The sequence below is a fragment of the Hemicordylus capensis genome, chromosome 5 (genome assembly GCF_027244095.1).
Source record: "Hemicordylus capensis ecotype Gifberg chromosome 5, rHemCap1.1.pri, whole genome shotgun sequence".
Lineage (NCBI taxonomy): Eukaryota > Metazoa > Chordata > Lepidosauria > Squamata > Cordylidae > Hemicordylus > Hemicordylus capensis.
In genome coordinates, this window is record NC_069661.1 from 38091736 (window position 1) to 38114188 (window position 22453).

Consider the following 22453-nt stretch of genomic DNA (forward strand, 5'->3'; position numbering starts at 1 on the left):
CTTATGGTGTATAGTTTTCATGTAATCTGCTATGAAGCCAGAAGGGGCACTGTTGCTTCCTCAGTACTGGTTGGGCTAGCTTTCCCCCCGCTTTTGAACCGGTTGAACCGCTGGTCTTTCGAACCTGTCCAGAGGCCCGTAAAAGGGCCTCCAAACAGGCTCGTGCACATCCCCAGTCCACTCACCAGCAGCCTCCCCACTGTAACAAGTGCTGCAAGGTTTATTTTATTCATTGTTAAATTTATATACCGCCTCTCATTAAAAAATCCCTAGGCAGTTTACAAACATGTAAAACAATATAAGACTATAACAATCACTCAATAAAGTATTAAACTGGAATATAAAAACACAAATCTAATTAAAAGTTTTAAAACACACACACAATAACACCATAAAATACAGAGGAGCAGCAGCAACAAAAAACAAAAGCCTGGGTAAAAAGCCAAGTTTTCACTTGCTTTCTAAAAACTATGATGGAGTCTGAGGAGCGGATGCCCACCATGAGAGCATTCCAAAGTCTGGGGACAATAACTGAGATGACCCTGTCCTGCACACATGACAACCAAGCCTCCTTCATTGTCGACACACGTTGAAACACAGGTTGAAACACAGTTTAGAAATGCCTTAAGTTCCATTCTTAATTAGAAGCATTTTACACTGAGGACTGCCTGTAGTACAATCTGAGATAAAGAAAACTTGTTGCTCAAGTCTTGTGTGCTGCATCCTTCTTTTCAGGAGCAAGATATAAAACCTTGATATGGCAAATCAAGGTGTTTCTCTTTTTATGAGTTGCTTAATTTTTATAGAGAGAAACATGATTGTGTAATGCACAGTTGATGAATCCATTAGATTAACACGTTAAACTTTATGATCAGGTTGGGCAACATATATTTATTTTTAGCCTACTTTCCAATAGGCTTATGAGATCACCCAGCATTCTGTGTGTTTGTCTGTGTGTCCATCCCCCCATCAGCTTTGCAATGCCTGGACCAATATGAACCAAATCAGGCACAGTTGTAGGGACACTTCAGCGGTATAGTTTGTGATGATGTAATATCCCATCCCAGTTCAAGATAGTGGATGCATAAACTTTTGAGGAGCAAGTGGGCTAACTTGTGAGCCGCCTAACCAATTTGAACCAAATTTGCTACAGCTGTAGGGACACCTCAGTGGCATAGTCTGTAATGATGTCACCCACCCTGACTCAAGATGGTGGATGAATAAATGTTTGAGGTGCAAGTGGGCTAACTTGTGGACTGTCAAAACAATTTGAACCAAACTTGGTACAATTGTAGTGAGTGACACATAGGGGTACCAAGCTGGTGGACACATGAAGTTTTGAGGCACAAGAGGTCTAACTTGTGGACCACCTAACCGATTTGAACCAAATCCAGTTGTAAGGATAGTGAATGGAAAGTAGGCAGATTAGTTCTTACTGAACAACTTGTTAAAAGTATTACTTTTAAAAATAGGTAAAGATCATTTATATATCTGTTCTGAGTTGAATACTAGGGATGTGCATGAACTGGTTCATGCACTCCTGGGAGGCGGAGGGTGGGGGCTTTTAAGGGGCAGGGAGGGTGCCCTTACCTTCCCTGCCACTCCCTCCCACCAGTGCTCTCCCCAAAACCACTGGTGCGGGGCTGCAGCATACCTCCCTGCAGTCCTGGTAAGTGTCATACCGGAAATGGCCAGAGTGTGTGTGCATGTGTTCTGCGCCAGATCCCCCTTTACAAGTATTAGTCACTAAACCACCGATCCAGTTCAGTCAAACAGACTGGACTGGTCAGTTTGACCAAACTGGCTCGGCAGCACAATTCAATTTTAAGCCAAACTGCGATTTTTCATTCGTGCTCACCTCTAAATTGAAGAAGGCGGAAGAAGTTTGTTAATCAACAATAAGTGTATACACTATTCATTTTAATTAACAGCATCCTTTGGGATCCGGAAAATACTTTTATGAAGTTTGCAGCTTTAAAAATCATCTGCGCATATCTATCTATCCACCAAAAAAACCTTGAAATTCACATATCCTACCAGGTTCCAACCATGTTTTCATGAAAGCTACACAAGATGCTGTTTTGATTACAGCTCCCATCATCCCCAGTCACAGTGACCAATAGTCAGAGATGATGTAGTCCAGCAACACTTGGAGGGCCAAAGGTGTGCAGCCCTGGGACTGGTGAAGTGATTAATCCCTATGGGACGACAAGTATAATAGGATAGGTGTGTTTCATCACAGTTATCTAAACATCTCTGTAGTCAATCTGCACACACGCATGCACACATACCGATCAATGCTCTGGGAGAAGATGGGGTTAAATAGACGGAGTTAAATAACATTTGGGCGGTATAAAAATATTTTAAATAAATAAATAATAAATTACTTAATACGTGACATGGTTTCAGTGCCAGAATTTGTGATTAGGCTGAATATGTACACTAAAAACTGCAATATGTACATTAAAAATTGATAATAGTGCCTAACTGTTGCCTAACTAAGACATGTGCAGAATGCATTTCCTCCATCATTCACAACCGCAGCCTCTCCCCACAAGCTTAGCATTAAATAGCAGAGATTCCAGGGCAGATGACACCTCCCATTTTAGAGAGAGAGAGAGAAATAAATAAATTACGACATAAATACAAGCTTTGCCCAAAGTCTGTCACCCCTTTTGGGCCTCAGCTGAAGTGCCCAAGGATGAAAAGTGTCTACCCTCCAATCCCAGCATCAAGCAAAACTAGCTTCAATCCATCCACTAATTCCCTCTTCCTGCAAGTGAAATGAGATAATGCCCTCATCTGATGCCATTTTCTTCACCCAAGCCTAGGTGGATTCCTTCTCCCAAATACACTTCAGACTTCACATCTCCCATGGCTTCTGTCCTGTCATTCAAATCCAGCAGTCCCCTCCATGCTCTCCTTGGGCTCCATTTCTACAATCCTTAGGATGTTAGGTTGGGGTAAACATGAGTGCGGGTGGAGCCACAGTTCAGTGGCAGAGTATCTGCTTTGCATGCAGAAGGTCCCAGATTCAGTCTGGGTAGGACTGCGAAAGACTCTTGCCTGAAACCCTGAATAGCTACTACCAGTCCAAGTACACAATGCAGTACAGCCAGTCAGAGTACACAATGCTAAGCTAAATGGTCTGATTCGGTATAAAGCAGTGGCCTATGTTTCTGTCTAAGTCCAGTTCATCTTTCATGCAAATATTCTCATTCTTCAAATGCCTACTGTGTCAAGGCAAAGTTTTGTGACTTCAAGTGGCAGCCAGTTTATTCAGAAAGGCAGGAGAGGCACGGGGGAAACCAGTTCAGTAACAGAAGCTGAAGGAACAGCTTCCATCTCTGACCAACCCAAAACTGCAACCTCCTACCTTTAAAGGCCTGGCAGTATTTGAGGGGCTGCCAGATGGCAACAGCACTATCAATAAATACACAATAGAAAGTGAAATCTCTGATCAATGGTTTTAGTTGGAGGAACAGAACAATGATGTCGTAATCATACCATCCAATAGGGCGTGTTTTCAGTCTCTTTCAAGGATTGTAGGTTTCAGCAGGGCCAGCCAGCCCTGTCGTGAAGCAGGACACTTCTTCTGGTAGTGAATTCTGTCTGGGCCAGTTCTCAAGTAGCACTGCCTCCCATGACCTGCAGAGGAAGGAAGACAAAGTAACACCACACAACTTTTCCTCTTCCCAGGAAGACAGGGGAAGAGATCGTAAAGAAGGAAGGAACTGTAGGTATGATGTTAATGATACAAGAGAGAGAAAGAAAAGAGGGAGAGGTACCTTTGGAGCTGCATTTCGGGCAATAAAATCACATGAGTCAGCAATGAACATCAGTCAACTTTAAACTACTTTTTCTTTGATACCATGCCGCTACATATTTCTGGATATAGAAATCTATAGTTTTAAAATTATTGTTGTTCAATTTCTATACAGGAGGACCTTGGTATTTGCGTGGATTCTGTTCTGAGCTAATGCTGCAGATACTGAAACCGTGAATACATTGACGTTAAGTCAATGGGATCATGGGGGTTAGGTTCCGAAGGGCACGGAAAATTGCAAAAAAAAAAAAAAAAAAAAGGGCAACACACACACGCACACAAACCTCAAATAAAGTGCTCTACCATGCTCTGTGGGTCCCCAGCATTCCAGCAATGCCACCCAAAAGTCTCAATTCCACAATTTTTGGGTGGAAAATCACAATTTTAAAGCCTTTTAAAATTTGAAAATAAGCCACAAAATGGCTCCGGCGCTCACAATGGCAGCTGGAAATTACCTTGGAGGTTATTTCCGGCCACTCTGATCTGTGGATATGCAGATTTAACGCTTTAAAACCCATTTTTTCCTTGCATATACCGAGGTTGGGTGCCACTCTCCCAACTGCGGGTACACAAAACCATGGATGCCAGATCCATGAATAATGAGGTCTTACTGTACTGCCTTTCATAAGAGATCTGAAAGTGGTTTACAGAAATTAAAATACAACAAAACTCCATAAAAATTACATTAAAACATTAAAATCACTTATTAAAACCCATAAAACACCAAAAAGAGAGAGAGAGAGAAAACACCAGAGAAGCTAAGAGACCTGGTAATCCCTAAGGGGTAAAAACCTGAACAGATAAAAAAGACCTTAGTTGTTTTTTTAAAACAGCCACAGATATCAAGGAGTAGACATTCACTGGGAGAGCATTCCAGAGCATGGGAACAAAAATGGAGAAGGCCCTGTTCTGAATGCATGACAATTTAGCCTATGTCAATGTCAGCATGCAGAGCAAAGAATCCTCTGATGACCTTGTTGGATTGGCAGAAACCCTTGAGAGCAGGCGGTCCTTCAGATATCTGGGGCCCAAACTGTTAAGGGCTATGATGATGACGATGACGACAACAGCAATAAAACTTTATTTGTTAGCCAATCCCATAACAAATTTTTTTCTGGCTGGCTCACAATAGAGGATTAAAACATACAGTAAAAATATATAACACATTAAATGTGTTATTTAAATGTCATTTAAATGTGTTATTTAAATGTGGTGCAGTGGTAAAACTGCCGCCCTGTAACCAGAAGGTTACAAGTTCGATCCTGACCAGGGGCTCAAGGTTGACTCAGCCTTCCATCCTTCCGAGGTCGGTAAAATGAGTACCCAGAATGTTGGGGGGCAATATGCTAAATCATTGTAAACCGCTTAGAGAGCTTCCAGCTATAGAGCGGTATATAAATGTAAGTGCTATTGCTTTTGCTATTGCTATTGCTAAACAAAAAAGAAGAAAAGAAAATACAAAATACAGTACAAAACAGCTTAAAACCTCATTTTAAAATTAGTTAAAAATCAGAACGAATCTGGAAACCAAAACTTAAAAGGCCTGGGTTTAAAGGTAATAACCAGCACCTTGAATTGGATGAATTGATAATGCTTGAATTGGATGAATTGGTTATTAGCACCTGAATTGATTAATATCCAGCACCTTGAATTGGATTGATTATGTAACTGTTGATACACATGGATATCTGAAGCTTAGGGAAAATCCCTATTGCAGCCTTAAACACGTGCTTAAATCTCTCCCACTGAAATCCACTTAATTTAAAATGCTTAACTTTGGCAGGAATTTGCCAACTGCTTTTAAAAAAAAATCATATTAAAGCGATTTTTAAAGACTGTTTCTAAAGGGAACAAAGTTTATCCTTAAAGTGTCCCTTTCACAAATACTCGAATTTATTTATTTGTTTGCTTATCATATTTTTATACCGTCTGATATGTACATTTAAATTTTGGCAGTGTGCAAATTTTAAAACAACATTTAAAAGTCGACACAGATTAAAATACATGAGACACAATAAAAACAATTGCAAACCTGTGTAGTCTCTTGTCTTGTCCTAAAATTTAATCTTATTGCTTTCAGATGACTCAGACAATCTTTCAGACTGAGATTAAGGGGAGAGATTAAGGTATGCTGCTTTTTATGATGAATATTTATATACAACAACAACAACAACAAATTATATGTAGGGATGTGCACGGAACCACGGAGGCGTGGTCCGGCACTGGGGGGCATGTAGCTTTAATGGGGTGGTGGTAGTACTTCCCCCCCCGCCGCTCTTCCCCTCCGGCGCTGGTGCGTTTAAAAATCTTCTTGGGGCGGCAGAGTTCCTCCCTGCCGCCCCTGCCCCTGTCGTTGTCCTTCATAGCCCGCCATTGAGTACAGCTAGCGGTGTGTATGCGCCCTGCGCAGCGCGCGCTTGTTCCTGCTGCTGGCGCGTGCCAGCAGCAACAACAAGCGCGCGCGCCACACAGGGCGCATGCGCGCAGCTAGCTGTACTCAGTTGCGGGCTATGAAGGACAACGACAGGGGCAGGGACGGCAGGGAGGAACTCTGCCGCCCCAAGAAGATTTTTAAACGCACCAGCGCCGGAGGGGAAGAGCGGCGGGGGGGGAGTACTACCACCACCCCCGCCCTTCCGAAGCTACATGCCCCCGCCCTTCAGAACCTCTGGACCACCGGACTTCCGAACCGGTCCGGAGGTCTTTAATATTATGCCCGAACTGAACCATACACACTCCTAATTATATGCCTCTTAGGAACCTAGGAAGCTGCCATATGCTGAGTCAGACCATTGGTCTATATAGCTCAATATTGTCTTCACAGACTGGCAGTGGCTTCTCCAAGGTTGCAGGCGGGAATCTCTCTCTCAGCCCTATCTTGGAAATGCCAGAGAGGGAACTTGGAACCTTCTGCTCTTCCCAGAGCGGCTCCATCCCCTGAGGGGAATATCTTGCAGTGCTCAGACTTCTAGTCTCCCATTCATATGCAGCCAGCCAGGGCAGACTCTGCTTAGCTAAGGGGACAAGTCATGCTTGCTACCACAAGACCAGCTCTCCTCCTACAGTCCTCAGCTCTCCTCTTCAACAACAACAACAAATATTTATATATTGCTTTTCACCAAAAGTTTCCAAAGCAGAGAAATAGCATAGCATAGCATAGCGAAATAATAAATAAGAAGATAAGATGGCTCTCTGTCCCCAAAGGGCTCACAATCTAAAAAGAAACATAAGACAGACACCAGCAACACTCACTGGAGGTACTGTTCTGGGGGTGGGTAAGGCCAGTTACTCCCCCCCCCCGCTAAATAAAGAGAATCACCATGTTTAAAAGGTGCCTCTTTCCCAGTAAGCAGAGGAGCACATTTCAACAAAAGTCCCCAAAGCAGTTTATATAAATAAATAAATGCCTCCCTGTCCCCAAAGGGCTCACAATCTAAAAAAGAAACATAGGACAGGCACCAGCAACAGCCGCTGCAAGGATATTGTGCTGTGGATGTTTTAACATTACTTAATTATACAGTATCTGATGTCCAGATAGGTACTGTTAGATTTATTTATTTATTTATTTATTTATTTCCCACTTTTTCTTCTGAGGAGCCCAGAGTGGTGTACCTGGTTATCTTTATCCTCACAACAACCCTTTGAGGTAGGTTAGGCTGAGAGATATGCAGCTGGCCCAAAGTCACCCAGTGAATGACTGAATGGGGATTTGAATTTTGGTCTCTTGGTCCAGTCATTACACCACTCTGGCTGTTAATGATATTAATTGTTAACTGCCAAGGCAAAGAATTTGCATTGGTTCAATGGTGAAAAAAACCTTCTGTACCTACTGGTTAACTTACCCCCCCCCCAAAAAAAATCTACTACATGCGTAAAAAAAGAAGAAAGGAACTTTATCTGGGTGAAAGCAGAGGTGCTCTTACACCTGGACTTTGGGGCTGAAGTCCAGGGCCTCCACAGCCTCTGTGGGCCCCCAAATCCTCTTTAGTCTGTCCCAGATGGTGTGGTTGCCCAGCAGAGCATGATAATGCTTAATTTGCAGGGGAGAGGGGGCGCTCCAAAGGCCTTTAGGTCCAGGCTCCAAAATTACCCAGGTGCCCCTCTGAGTGAAAGGAATGATACTTAATTTTTTATTGGAAAAAGGAAGAAACGCGAGTGATTATGAACACAATGACCTTTAAGACCCAGCAGCGACTTCATCGTCTGCAGTTGATGAAGCAGACAGGTTTCTTAGCGGAGTGTCAAAAATGGACTGCACCACCGAGATCTGGAAAAGGGTAGAAAACACTATTTTTGTTTTTTAACATCGTCTGGATAAAATATATTGGATACATTAAATACACACTGGTGAGATACTATTGAGGAAAAAATAGAGCTATTGAGATACTATTAAGGAATTTTTTTTTTTTTTAAATGCAGTCTCTCAGAGTCAGTTAAGTCAGGGGTGCCTTTTGAACTCAATTAACCAGTTTTGATATATAATTTATATTTGGACGATAGAAGTTAGGAAATCCTACTCCCCCACATCTTTGTCTCAGTCCGAGTGATCCCAATGTCTAGAATGTTCTGTAAATTGAAGTATGAATGAAATGACGTAACAGCCAGGCGTGTTCATGGGGAAGTGGCGGAGTGCGGAACAGGATAGAGGACGGCGGGGCGCTTCGTTGAACTCCGGCTAGAGGGGCGAGAGAGCATCATTTTTGTAAATCATTCGATATGTGATAGTCATCATTTGCTTTCAAAACGGACTTCTGCGGGAAGTCTCTGTGTTTTCTCATCACTAACTTCCATTGAGGAGAGTGGAATTTATTTCTAAATACATTTGCTTAGACTCGCAGCCTTAAGCTTTTCCCTGGACCCTGCCTCTTCCCCATAGACTAGCTACAACGCAACTTTCCCACCACGTTAAGTTGTAGGGAAAATGCCAAGCGACAGACTGGCCCCAGTAGGTTATTCTTTTGACAGCAGTTTGAGCTGCAGCAATTAGCTGGTGACAGAAAGTTTATGCGATGAAAAGCTTCACCTGTTTAACTCAGCGCGTCAAATGAAAGCTCTGCTCAGAGGAAAGGAGCAGAGAACTGGTGTTTGCTTTTTCTTTCTGGCTAGTGTCTGCAACCCTCCTTGTAGAGAGTGTTCCGATTATATGGTGGCCAGACAGAAAAAAGGGCAGGGCTCCTTTGCTTTTTAACAGACCCCTCTCGAAGGGGCAAGGAAAGTAACATCTGCTGAAACTGGCTCTTCTGTGTAGGTATTAAAGCGACTTTATCTTTTCCGGCGCCTGGTCACTCTAGTTCAGAGAAGAGATTTTACAGTCTTCATTGCTGCCCAGTTACATGTTAGCATTTTCCTCTCTCAGTATCAGTATATAGCTTCCCCACACTGAGGTTGCAATCCACAAACCAGATGAACTGGATTACTTGAATTTAAACCAGTTCACTCAATGCAGCTAAACCAGTGTACATCCTACCATTCCAGTTATACTAGTAGGGAGTTTGTGCTTTAATGTCACTTTTCCATAATTTTAAACTTCCTTTGACATACCAATAGCCTTTTGTATATGACCTTGAATAATTTGCTCAAAGTAAATATCACATATTTCTCGAAATTTGATTCCTAGTATGCTGTGCTGGTGTTGTCCTTATTTATCCTCCACAGCTTCTGTCCAGTGATTGTTGCTGCTATCTACCTTAGGTTTTTTTTGTTTTTAGATTGTAAGCCCTTTTGGGACATGGAACCTTTCTTTCTTTTTCTTTCTTTCTTTCTTTCTTTCTTTCTTTCTTTCTTTCTTTCCCACTTTGAGAACTTTTGTTGAAAAGTGGTGTATAAACATTTTTGTAGTTGTAGTACTAAGTAAACTTCAAATAAAATCATGTTTTGCTATGTTTTTAACACATAGATTAGAGCAGACTTGCAATGAATGTAGCCTATGCTTGAGCCTTGCCAAGTGATTGACACTTCCATGTTTTTGCTGTCCTGGAAGGCAACAGGAGGTTTCTTAAACCCCTTCTGGGCTACCATACGTGGCTGGTGAACTCTGTTCAGCTTGGTGGGTTACCAGTTAGACATGCCAGGACTATGATGCCACCTTGCTGAAGCTAAGCAGGTCTGGGTCTGGCCAGGGTCTGGATGGGAGACACTCTGGGAACAGTGTTGTTGATTACAACTTCCATAACCCCCAAGCAAAGGCTATTGAAGCTGGGGATACTGGGAGTTGTAGTCAACAACATCTGGGAATCCCTGTTAGAGGGAACACTGTCTGGGAATTCTGTAGAGTTTGAGGTTTCATGAAAGAAAGATGGGATATAAATGAAATAAGGTGTGCAGGACTGGTTCATAGAATCTGTTATGCTACAGTTGCTAGTGAGATAATTGCTATGAGTAATTGCATGAGCACATTAAGATGTTCTGACAGGCAAACTAGATGGTTTATATCAGCAGGACTACTCCCTGCAAGCAGGCCCCCTATCCTGCAGAGGGAGGGGAAGATCCCAAGGGGAAAGATGTCTGCCTTTCTTCTTCTGCACTCTGGGTTGAGTCTTCCAGTTAGGTTAGGCAACAGAATAGCTTAATCCAGGGGTTCTCAGATGTGGGTCACCAGCTGCTGTTCGATTACAGCTCCCTGGGGATGATGGTAGTTGTAGTCCTACAACATTTGGAAACCCCCAAGTGAGGATCCCTGGTTAATCCCTTGTATCTTTACTCAGAAGTAAGTTCCACTAAATTCAATAGGATCTACATTGCAGGTTGGCACTCCTGGGGGCCATTCACACAACCTACCAAGCCGGCAAGTGGTTGGAAGGCTTCCAAACCTCCCCTTCCCCTCAGATGATCCTTCCTTGCTTGTTGGGAGAGCACTGTGAATTGTGTGTGAAGTGCTCCCTGATAGCTCGCAGGGACTTCAGGGTAAATTTGGCCAATATGTGAACACATACTCTCCATTCTGGACGAGATGTGAACTAGAAGCTGAGCGTGAAAAACTTCCTGGAGATGCTGCCAGGGATTGAACCTGGGACTTTCTGGATGCAAAGTAGATGGTCCAGCACAGAGGCAGGGTTGGGGCTGTAGCTCAGTGGAATGACAGGCCTGCCTCAATCATATACCTTCCTCGGCAGTGAATGCTGATTTCCTTACTGATTTTGCTCCTTCCCCATGCTTCTGGTGGGTTGTCTGTCTTTTCTTTCTCCCCCCCCCTCCTTTAAAGAGGGTGTGTATATGAATATATATTTATACAGTCACCAGGAGCCTGATTCCCCACCCCCAATATTTTTTTTTAAGCTAAACTGCTCCAGGGGGATATCACACACACCCAGCCAATCAGCACCCTGTACAACTGCTGCTCCAAACTGGCAGAACCTGTTCCTCTTCTTGAGCTTGATCCACAAATAAAGTGTATATGTATAAGAAGGCAGTGAGTGCCTTTTCAGCGTGGAACATCTTTTGTTACACCTAGACTCTCACCTGCTTGCCTGAGCATGCACAGGAAGTTCAAGATTATTAGACAGATAATCAAGCATGTGCCTTTACGTTTTTTCAGGGTGCCTTTTCCCAACACCAGCTTGGGAAGCAATGAGCAGCTTCTAAAATTCCGGGGTTAAGGGAATACAGCTTCTTTGGCTAACCAGTATGGGAGAGCTGGTCTTGTGGTAGTTAGTATGGATTGTCCTCTTTGCTAAGCAGGAGCTGCCCTATTTGCATGTGGATGGGTGGCTACATGTGAGCATTGTCTGCTCTTAAGATATCCCCCTTAGGGAATGTGGGCGTAGCTCAGTAGCAAAGAGTCTGTTTTACATGCAGAAGAAAGAAATTTTTCTCCCTCTCTCACAACACTAGAACCAGGGGTCACCCCATGAAACTGAAGATTGGGAAATTTAGGATCAACAAATGGAAGTACTTTTTTTACACATCACATAATTAATTTATGGGATTCCTTGCCATGGGATGTGGTGATGGCCACCAGCTTGGATGGCTTTAAAAGGGGTTTAGACAGATTCATGGAGGACAGGTCTATCAATGGCTACTAGTCTGATGGCTGTGGACCATCTCCAGCCTCAGAGGCACGATGCCTCTCAATACCAGTTGCAGGGGAGCAACAGCAGGAGAGAGTGCATGCACATACCTCTTGACTGTGGGCTACCCAGAGGCATCTGGTGGGCCACTGTGTGAAACAGGATGCTGGACTGGTTGGGCCAAGTGCCTGATCCAACAGGGCTGTTCTTATGTTCTTAAGTTCTTATCCCAGGTTCACTCCCTGGCATCTCCAAGTAGGGCTGGCAAGGACTCCTGCTTGAAACTTTGGAGAGCCACTGTCAGTCATTGTAGAGAATACTTTGCTAGATGGACCAAGGGTCTGACACAGTATAAGGCAGCTTCCTATGTTCCTCAGTTCCAGTGCAGGCTTGCTCCAAACCAACTATTCACATGTAAATGTAAACCTAATTTTGAGCATGTGGAAACCTAGATCTGAATTCTTCTAATTCTGTTAGCCAAAGAAGAGGGGAGGGGTGGTGATATGTGATTTTTTTTAAATAAGTAGAGATAACTTGCCAGACGTTCTTAAATCCAGATCTGGACACACATACCTAAACTTGGTGCCCCCCCCCCAAAAAAAGAGGCAACAACTCCTACAAGTATTAGAAAGGGTCCGTAGTCTGTCTCTTTGTTCAGGGAAAGGTATGCATTAGATCCCTCTTCACACATTATTCATCCTGGCAGCACCCACACATACAACACTGAAAGCGGGTAGGAAGTCCTCCCCCCGCACTGTCACTCATCCCTCAGACGCCACCACTCAAGGTCACAGCAGTGTTTGTGTGAAAAGGCACATGCTCTAACTGTGATAGCTGACTTGGTATAAGGCAGCTTTCTATGTCCCTATGAAGTATGTCTGCATAAGAGGCTTGGGTGTCTGCTAGAATTTAAGCCAACTTTAGCCATCATGTTGTAGATGGGCTCAGTTGTCTTTACACATGTCATGGACCGGTCTCAACCAGTCCTGTGAACTTAAGCTTCACTGCTGCCATGCAGTAGACTTTTATATTTTCTCTGGTTGTGTCTGTTGAAACAGCCTTCCAAACCTCTGTTTCATTCAAAGCTAGGTAGTATGGAAAGGCTTCTAAGCATTGGGTAGGGAAAACAGACAGAGGCTACAGATGGTTAAATTCAAAAAAGAGAAATTTTGCTTGAAATATTTCAATTCAAAACAGTAGTTCTTTTGGAAAAAATAGTACAAAGAAACAGCAGCCAAATGGGTATAAGGAGTGGTACCAGTGTGGTGCAGTGGTTAGAGTGCTGGGGGCCATGGTGGGAACATGCCCTTCCTGATGTCACTCAAGGGCATGTCAATGCAATTGTGGCTGTGATAACCACAGTTTTGTGTGGAATTCCAAACCCCCAATAGTGACGCACACGTGCCCAGGGATTTGGCTGCTCCATGCTCTTGGCGCTTCTTGTTGGAAGTCTCTCAGAAAACCAGCCATGCCCCTCCTGTCAGCTGTGCAGCAATGGAATTGCCAGGCTACAGGGACACCATCACGCCCCATCCTCGACTGGCCAGCTAAGTCAAGCTGCACAGTTGCTTGGATGCAGCCCCGATTCCCATTCTGTCCCTTGCTCCCCTCACCTGGCAAGCAGTGGGGAAGGGGATGGGATGACAAGATGGATGCTTTGTTCCTCGTGAAGAGAGCAGCAGTCACGTATGCTCCATTTATGGGCAAGACCAGTCTACATCTCCAGTAGAATGGCCCTCTCGTGAGACTGCCAGCCCACCTGGCAACAAGCTGCCAGACAGAAGGAATTCACTTGGGTCTGGATGGGCTGCTTTGCTGGGGTCACCCCTCACAACATCTTTCCAGGTTTTGGTGAGACAGACCCACCCACCTCTGCATATCCCATGCTTGCAAATGTGGAATTTCCTTTCTCCTCCCACAAAGAAAGTGAAATTCCACCCCCAACCTCCAAACCACCAGGGAATTTGTGCTTGTGTGGTGCTTTTGTGGTGTGGGGCTACGGGTGGGGGGGAGCAGTGCCATGGCTGGCAGAAGAAGTGCTGGCATTGCAGGGCATTTAAAGGGCTTTCAATGCCCTTTCCCTGCCGAGGTCAGGCAGAGAACTCTGAAAATGCATTATTGTGGCCAATCATGGCCGAACCACTGACACAGTGACACTTTGCCCACAGTCGAACTGTGAAGCTGCTTGGGATTGGCCGCAGAGGCCAAGGAGCAGGGAGAGGCGATCCTCTCCCGCAACTGGAGTTTGGCTGGCCGCAGTTTGGTCTGTGGTGCAAATCGGAGTTAAGAACTGGAGCCCCAGCCACAATTAACAGTGGTTAGCCGTTACATCCGAATGTGGCCTAGGAAATAATTACTGTAGGAATTCCTAATCCCTAGAGTCACCATAAATAACTACAACAGTATGACACAACCACATAGGAATCTCTGCACTTCAGTTCAAGCCATGTGTGCTAAACTGGTTATATTAAGTACCTCCCAAAATAATGCACAGGAGGCCCTCTTTATTCGCAGGGTTCCGTTCCTGCCTATTTCAGCAGAAAACAAAACCACAAATAAAGATACCTTAAACCCTATGTTTCCCAGATTATGGGAAACACCTATATGGGTCAGCAGCGATATAGGAAGATGCTGAAAGGCATCATCTCACACTGCACAGGAGATGGCAATGGTAAACCCCTCCTGTGTTCCACCAAAGAAAACCACAGGGATCTGTGGGCACTAAGAGTCAAAATCAACTTGATGGCACACTTCACTTTTCTTTAATCCTATGAGGACTGGGGGCGGGGCGGGGTTAGGTTCCTAAGCACACTGAAGTATGCTAAAAATCATAATAAATGGGTGGAGCAGCAAATAAGCACAATGCCTTGCTCTCCTGCTCTCCAGCAGTGCCCCCCGGCAATCCCCAAGCCCTCTGTTTTTTGGTCGTCTTCTTCTTCTTCTTCTTCTTCTTCTTCTTCTTCTTCTTCTTCTTCTTCTTCTTCTTCTTCTTCTTCGTGGCGGGGAGAGCTACAAAATGGCTTTGTGCTAAAAATGACTGCCAGAAATGATATTGGAAGTTTTCTCTGGCCACTCAGGAACTGTAGATAGGTGAAAATACCCCTATTTTCACCCTGTAGATGAAGAAACCAAGTCCCTGTGACCCAATCACAGACACATGAAACTGTGTATAGGAACTCACAAATAATGAGGGTCTCCTGTAATCCACTTGAGTAAGTGTACTCGAATTTTAGTAAGTTTAGGCTTATCCAATGGCACAAATCTTTATTCGTTGACTGGGTCTCTCCAGACCATTTATCTTAACCAGGGGGACTGCAGGGGAGTTCACAGTCCAACTTGAAGTAGCACAAAATAGCTGATCATGGAAGAAGATCTGCAAGCATCCCAGCTGTATGATTTATTACACAGACTCACGGATCGGTTGACTTTTGGTGTGGAGTACCTGTCATGATCTCTGAGCCTGACTCCTCTTCATCTGAGATGGATCCTGAACCTGATCACCCCTCATCTGACACAGACCCCGAGCCTGACCCTGCTTAACTCCGATTTTGAGATAGACCTGGCGAAAGAAGTGGGACATGAGAGCACCCCCCACCTCCAGAACTGCACCATTAGTGGAGATGTCAGCAATTGTCTACAACCTTGCATACTGGCTAATACACTCTAACCTCTCCCTTGGCATCCATTCATTGATCCTTCCTGGATCTTATCCTGGGACTTGCCTTCACTGCCTGCCAAACTGTGTTGTACCAAGGTTGTCAACTTCTACAAATTTACACTGTGACTCTGCATCTTATAAATAAACTTTCTCTTTTCAAAAGAACATAAGAACAGCCCTGTTGGATCAGCCCCAAGGCCTACCTAGTTCAGCATCTTGTTTCACACAGTGGCTCACCAGATGCCTCTGAGAAGCCCAAAGGCAAGAGATGAGGGCATGCCCTCTCTTCTGTTGTTGCTCTCCTGCAACGGGTATTTAGAGGCATTTTGCTTCTGAGGCTAGAGATGGCCTATAGCCATCAGATTAGTAGCCATTGATAGACCTGTCCTCCATGAATTTGTATTAGCCCCTTTTAAAGCCATCCAAGTTGGTGGCCATCACCACATTCCGTGGCAGAGAATTCCATAGATTAATTATGCGCATCCTTTTGTTCATCCTAAATTTCCTGCAAAAAGAAGTACTTTTTTTCAAAGTCAAAACCTTGACCTCTGAGTCTGTTCCTCCTTTAAAGGTAAAGTATGCCATCAAGTCGATTTTGACTCCTGGCGCCCACAGAGCCCTGTGGTTTCCTTTGGTAGAATACAGGAGGTGTTTACCATTGCCTCCTCCCACAGTGTATGAGATGATGCCTTTCAGCATCTTCCTATATCGCTGCTACCCTATATAGGTCTTTCCCATAGCGTGGGAATCATACCAGCAGGGATTCAAACTGGCAACCTTCTGCTTGTTAGTCAAGCATTTCCCTGCTGTGCCACTTAAGGTCACTGGGGTACCCTAATAGTCTTGTCCAGACTATGGTTCATTGGTTATTCACATGTTGCAAGTTTGGTTTTGAGTAAAATCCTCCAAAGTTGGCTCAGAGGCACAGATACCTATATGTGTAGCACAAATGTGTGTGAACAAGTGTAGGGAAAGTATTCTGTTTTAATGCATTACGAAACTCAGTGATTTGGCTGTCCCTGGAAGAAGAAAAAGAAAGGAAAAACAAACATGAGGTCTAAGCTCTCTCTCTCTCTCTCTCTCTCTCTATATATATATGCTGTTGCTCTCTTGTCTTGGTTCATAAGTTGTGCTAATTCTGGAGAAAGTGATAAATGGGAGTCAAAAAGCTGTTCCTCCATTTCAAGGCACCTGCTTTACACTCGGCAAATCTGAGCAGCAGATTCATTAGCTCTGTTGCACCATCTGGAAGCTTTGGAGAAACATGAGGGGAAAGTCTGGGCAGGTAGCACATTCTGCATTTCAAGCAGCATCATTCCACATAGTGCCAAAGAGAGGCACTAAGAGAGAAACTGATGAGTTGGAGAGCAGAAACTGAAATGTTACTTTTCAGTTTCAGAAACTGAAACCGCCCTGAGCCATTTTGGAAGGGCGGTATATAAACCCAGTCAATCACTCAATCAATCACTCAATCAATGTTATACAAATTTGCCTTTAAAAGAATTTTTTTTTTAAAGGTCACCCATAAGCAGCATGGAATGTCAACAGCACTTGAAGCATAATTGCTTAGCTCTTGTTTGGCCGTTATAAAAAATGCAGATGCTGTATGTGGGTGCATCTGTCCCAGAGCACACTTGGAAGCCTCGCCCCTTACTGACATGTTCCAAAGCGCGTGCACACGCACACACACACACACACACAGACACAGACAGACACACACACACACACACACACAGACACACACACCCGCTGTCTGTGTTTGTTTGTAATATTTGTCTGCAGTGGCAAATGCTGTACTAGTGGAAAGATTCTTACTGCGATCAGAACACCAGTGTCTCCATCCATTTTGCTGGCGTTCTGTTGGCATTTCAGTTATGGGAAGAATCTGTCCATGAGTATAGCATTTCTTTCTGGGGACAAGTGCTGTAACAGTGTGGTGGGCGGAGGGGGCTGAGTCAAGAATGCACTCTCGAGGATTCTGTACATGAGTACAGCTTCCTTACTTTTTATAATGACTGAAAAGGGGATCTTGATGTGAAAAGTTTTATTGGTGACTTGCTGTCAATCAAGTTACAGATAAAAGTGTGTGGGCCAGTCCAAAAATTAGCAGCCCCCTTAAACTCAAACTTAATTTTGCTGCCTTTTTACTCTGTGCCTCAAATTGCTTATGTAAGTCGTGGTGAGTTCTTAAGGGCCCAAACAGCAAAACTATATATATTCAACAAGTTATATGTTTCTTTTTATTTCCCTTAAATGAGAGCCAGCATAACATAGTGGTTAGAGTGTTGGACTAGGACAGGGAAGACCCGAGTTTGGATCCCCACTCAACCATGAAACTCACTGGGTGACTCTGGGCCAGTCATGTATCTCTCAGCCTAACCTACCTCACAAGGTTGTTGTGAGGATAAATATAACCATGAACTCTGAGCTCCTTGGAGGAAGAGCGGGATACAAGTGTAAAAACAAACAAACAAACAAACAAACAAATACATTGGCAGAGAATCAATAACATGAAAACACAGCATTATCTTGTACATGTGTTTCTTTACCCCTCTTGTTTGTCTTTGAGAGTTCAGTTGCAATTGGTCCAAGTAATCTTTGAATGAAGAACAAAATATCCCCTTTCCTTCAGCAAGCATACGCACCAATAGGAAACTCCTTCTTTAACTTCTGCAGAAGTGATTCACTTCCACTTCTGTAACTCCCAACAACAGTAGGTTTCCGACAAGGCCTCCAGAGAAATCAGGTTCTACAATGCCAAGTAAGTAAATAATAATTTCCTGGCTGCACTTATAATGGACAACCACTCACCTAGACAAGGGGTAAGGCTTATTCAATTTCTTTCTCATCCAGTGCAGTCCTTTTTCTAGTCTCTCTAAGTATCCTTGTTCTATGCATAGCAGGGCCTGCTTCTCCTTGATCACATCCACCAGCCTGAACCAATTACAGCACTTTTATGGGGTGGGGGGGAGGTTATACTGATACCTCAGACAACCTTGCAGACAGGTGGTTAATATGACTGCCCTACTAGGGATGTGCACAAAACCGGTTTGCCCGGTTTGGTTCGAATTTGAACCAGGTTCAAACCAGGAAGGGGGGGTTGGTTTTGGTTTTGCTCGACCCCCCCGGTTCAGTTTGAATTTGAATTGTTTTGAACCATTTCTAACTGGTTAGAACCTCTAAAAGTGGGTGGGGTGGTAGCTGGCACCCATGGGTACCTACCACCCAAACCCCCAAAGCAATCGGACACTCGTACAATTTTTCTAATGAATTTTTGAAATTTATTTATATTTTTTTCTCATAGGGTATAATGGGACTCGAACCAGACCATCATTCCCTATTGTGGAGCACCCATGGGTGCCAACAACCACCCAAACTCCAAAGCAATAGGACACCCCTATGATTTTTTATGAATATTTGAAATATTTTCAATTATTTTCTCATAGGGTATAATGAGACTCGAACCTGCCTATGTCCCCTATTGTGGAGCACCTGGGGCACAAAAGTAGGGTGGGTGGTAGGCACTCAGGGGTTCCTACCACCCACAAAAACCCCAAGGCAATCAGACACTCCTCTGGTTATTGGTGAATTTTAAAAGTATTTTGGAATTCCTCATAGGGAATAATGAGGATTGCAGCAAATGTATAGCTTCACGTCGGGGGCAAAAGGGTGGCCTAGAGCAGAGTGTGGTGGGTGGTAGTGCCCAAGGGGAGCAAGGAAGCTTTCAGAATCATTTGAAAGGAATTGGGCAAAGGGCTGGTTTTTAAGTGATTTTTGAAGTTTATGTGTCTTTAAGGTTAGCAATGAGAGTGGATTTATGGTTTGTCATTGAAAATCTAATATGCTACCAAAGAATCTACACTCAGAACACCTCAGAAACAACAAAACCCAGTACCCCATGGGTTAGTAACCCATGGGGGTGATTGGCACCCTCGCTCTGGGCCACCCCAGAACCCCCAAGTGCAGTTATGGGCTGCTGAAACCTCCATTCTTCCCTATGGAGAAAAACCTTAAAGCCACTTCTGGGTTGGCCCAGAGTGAGTGGTGGTGTAGTTTCAGTTTCTGTATGAAGGCCGTTGTCTTGTGGCATCATCTTCTTCCAGCAACATCTCCAGAACCTCCGCTCCACCAGGTTACTACAAGACATGTTTAACCAAGCCAATGCTACATGGCACGTTTGCCATTAGAATATTTTACTTTCCTTTATGATATACTATATATTTCTGTATATACTATACAGTACATATAATATACTGTATAAATATTTTATTTAGTATTATCAGTACAGTATCTTCATAACTTACAAAACTACAGATAAAACAAAAAAGAAATCAACAAGTTGCATTTGGAAAAAGCTCAACCTTTTAATTTATCCTTTTTAAAAACAATTGTTAATAGCACAGAGCTTTTTACCATTTGGAAGACAACTCTAACTCTAAATAACTTAGATATTAGGACATTTTAAAAACATCCAGTTAAGACAGTATAAACCAGCCTGCAACAATCCTATCCCAGACATCAGTGCTGCTATGTCTTTGAAGAATGGTCAGTTAGTGATTCACTAACATACTTTTATATGATATTTGCTAAGCAGCTAGTAAGTCTCCTTAGCCGGATCCAAAGTGTACATACCTGAAAGTAAATTACACTGCATTCAATAGAACATTATCCCAGGTAAGAAGCAAACAATACACACACATCCATTTGATGTAACCTCACATGACACAGTTGTTTAAGGTTTGCAGGAAGAGCTATATTTAAATGTCTAAAAAAGATAAATAAGACCAGCTTTTATTGGTGTGTGTGTGTGTGTGTGTTTAAGATTATGCAAGCTCTTAAGTTGCACAGAGATACAGTTATAAATGATACTTCAATAATGCAAGAGATATTTCAAGAAGCTTTGCATTTCCTGTGTTTCTATAGGTAAACAGACTATTACCTTAGCCCAAGGTAAGGTAATACTCTGCCTTACACCTGTATTTTGGTCAGCAACTGTTTAGAAACTGAATACATGATTTCTTGGAAGACCTTTGCATTCATCACTGGACTATCTTTGATCATTCTTAGTGTCCATGTATGTCTGTTCTGTCTGAAGACTTCTGTGTAACTGAAAAGTGTTCATACATTCAAAAAAATATTATTTTTAAAGTGTTCATATACCACTTTTCAGGAAAGCCTCATGAACCAGTTGACATAAAATATTAAATAAAAAATTACATAATAGAACAGTAAAGATAAGCAACGTGTTTTTTTAAAAGCCACATTTCCATGCTGTACGTCTACATCAAATTATTCAACAGGCTGTTCCATCTTCTTTCTCCTCCTTTAGCACAAGATGGCCTGGGGGCTGATGGGAGAAAGAGAGGCCACCTCAGTCGGAAGAGCGGGAGCTGGATGGTGGCATCTCACCAGTCTGTTTCTGCCTTCTCATGTTTGTGATTCAACATCTTTACCCACTTTTAAATGAGCTCTTAAGACACATCTTTTAAGCCTGGCTTTTAGTAAGCTGTGAATGTTTAAAATTGTATTAAATTGTTTTAATTGTTGTTTTATTTTGCCTTTATTGTATTTACTTTTGTGAACCATCTAGTGCCTTCAGAGTCAGGCGGTATATTAATTAATTAATTAATTAATTAATTAATTAATTAATTAATAATGTAATTAAATGCCCCTTAATTCAATTGGACTGTCTCACACCCAAATAAGCTTGCATTGCAGCTGGAAATGCCCTACTTGCAACACCAATCTCTGCAACATGCTTTTAGCACAAACAAAGCAAACTCCACCCAGGTAAGTCTAACAGGTGCATTTAGTCTCCAAGGCTTCATGTTTCTTTGGGGTTTCTATGGTAGACTGCAAACAAAGAGAAACATCCTGCTTTAAGGGTTCCTCATCCCAGCTTACCTCTCTATCTCTAAAGGAGGATTCTGTCAATGGAAAAAACCCAGTAACATTGCTACTCTAGACTAGTCAGGTGTTTGAAGAGTAGGGATACGACTAAGGGCTATTCCAGCTTCTGGAGGAAAGTGCTAAGTAGCTTTGGTAGATCTTTCTCTCTCTTTGTCAGCTATGCTGTCTGAAAGAACTATATGTTTCCTTGAATTTATAACCAAATATTATCTTCTTTCCTGATCGGGTACCTTCCTGCCTGAAGAAAGTGATCTGATCAAGCCAGCGTCCACTGTTCTTGGTGCTTTGGCAACTTGCAGATTAGAAGCCTGTAGTATTGTGCCTTTCAAGAGACAATAAGGCTATTCTCACAAGCAGCTACAATAGGGCAGGCGTGGGAAAATCTGGGTAGCGAGGCTTGTGTGGAGCCTCAGGACCTGCTCCCACTCTGGGGCTCCAGAGCAGGGCTACCCAGAACCAAAGCCCAACTTTTAACCAAGGTTACAGGGACAAAGTCCCATCTCACTGGAACAGCCCTGATAGTGTGTGAGATTGGGGCTGTGTGTTGCCTGGCTTCCTAAATAGCACAGAGTGGTCAGGAAGAGTGGTCAGGAAGCCAGGAGCTGCATCCAGAAGAAGATGCCAGGAGCGGCTTTTCCTCAAGCTGCATTTCTGTTAATGCCTGCAAGGATTGAATTGGGAGGTGGAATCTCCTAGTTTGACCCTTTGAAAGGAGGGTTTGAAAGGAGTGGAAGAAGAGGGTGGTCAGCAGCTGGGATGGAGAACCCCCTGTAAAGAGCCTGGTGGGAATAGAGTGACAGCATTTGGTACCTTGTCTCAGGTTCCTGAAGACAGTGTGCCACACTTGCTGCTTCTGAAGACAGTTCAGAATCTTCAGCTCATGCAGAATGCAGTTAGGAACATCAGAAGCTGTCATATTCCAAGATGATTGCTCCATCTAACTCAGGATTGTCTACCCAGACTGGCAGTGGCTTCTCTAAGGACACAGGCAGGAGTCTCTCTCAGCCCTGTCTGGAGATACTAGGGAAGGAACTTGGAACCTTCTGCATGCAA

General features: G+C 43.4%; 1 protein-coding gene and 1 long non-coding RNA gene across 6 annotated transcripts in view; one reads left to right on the forward strand and one right to left on the reverse strand.

Annotated features, from left to right (window-relative positions):
• The window catches only part of ELOVL6 (ELOVL fatty acid elongase 6), a 149704-nt gene extending 141390 nt beyond the window's left edge, over positions 1-8314 (reverse strand). For 2 of the 5 annotated variants that reach the window (XM_053258056.1, XM_053258054.1), the window contains exons 1-3: positions 7439-7896; positions 5859-5928; positions 3508-3648 (exon numbers count right to left, since the gene is read on the reverse strand). The gene's annotated coding sequence lies outside the window, so the exon portion shown is untranslated. Of the gene's footprint in view, positions 1-3507; positions 3649-5858; positions 5929-7438; positions 7897-8001 lie in introns of those variants that run through there. The other 3 variants (XM_053258055.1, XM_053258057.1, XM_053258058.1) reach the window with 3 other exon arrangements.
• Positions 8051-21036, forward strand: LOC128328253 (uncharacterized). Its single transcript, XR_008309096.1, has 2 exons — positions 8051-8173; positions 20820-21036. It is a non-coding gene; the product is annotated as an uncharacterized LOC128328253 (long non-coding RNA).
• Positions 21037-22453: the final 1417 nt, after the last annotated feature.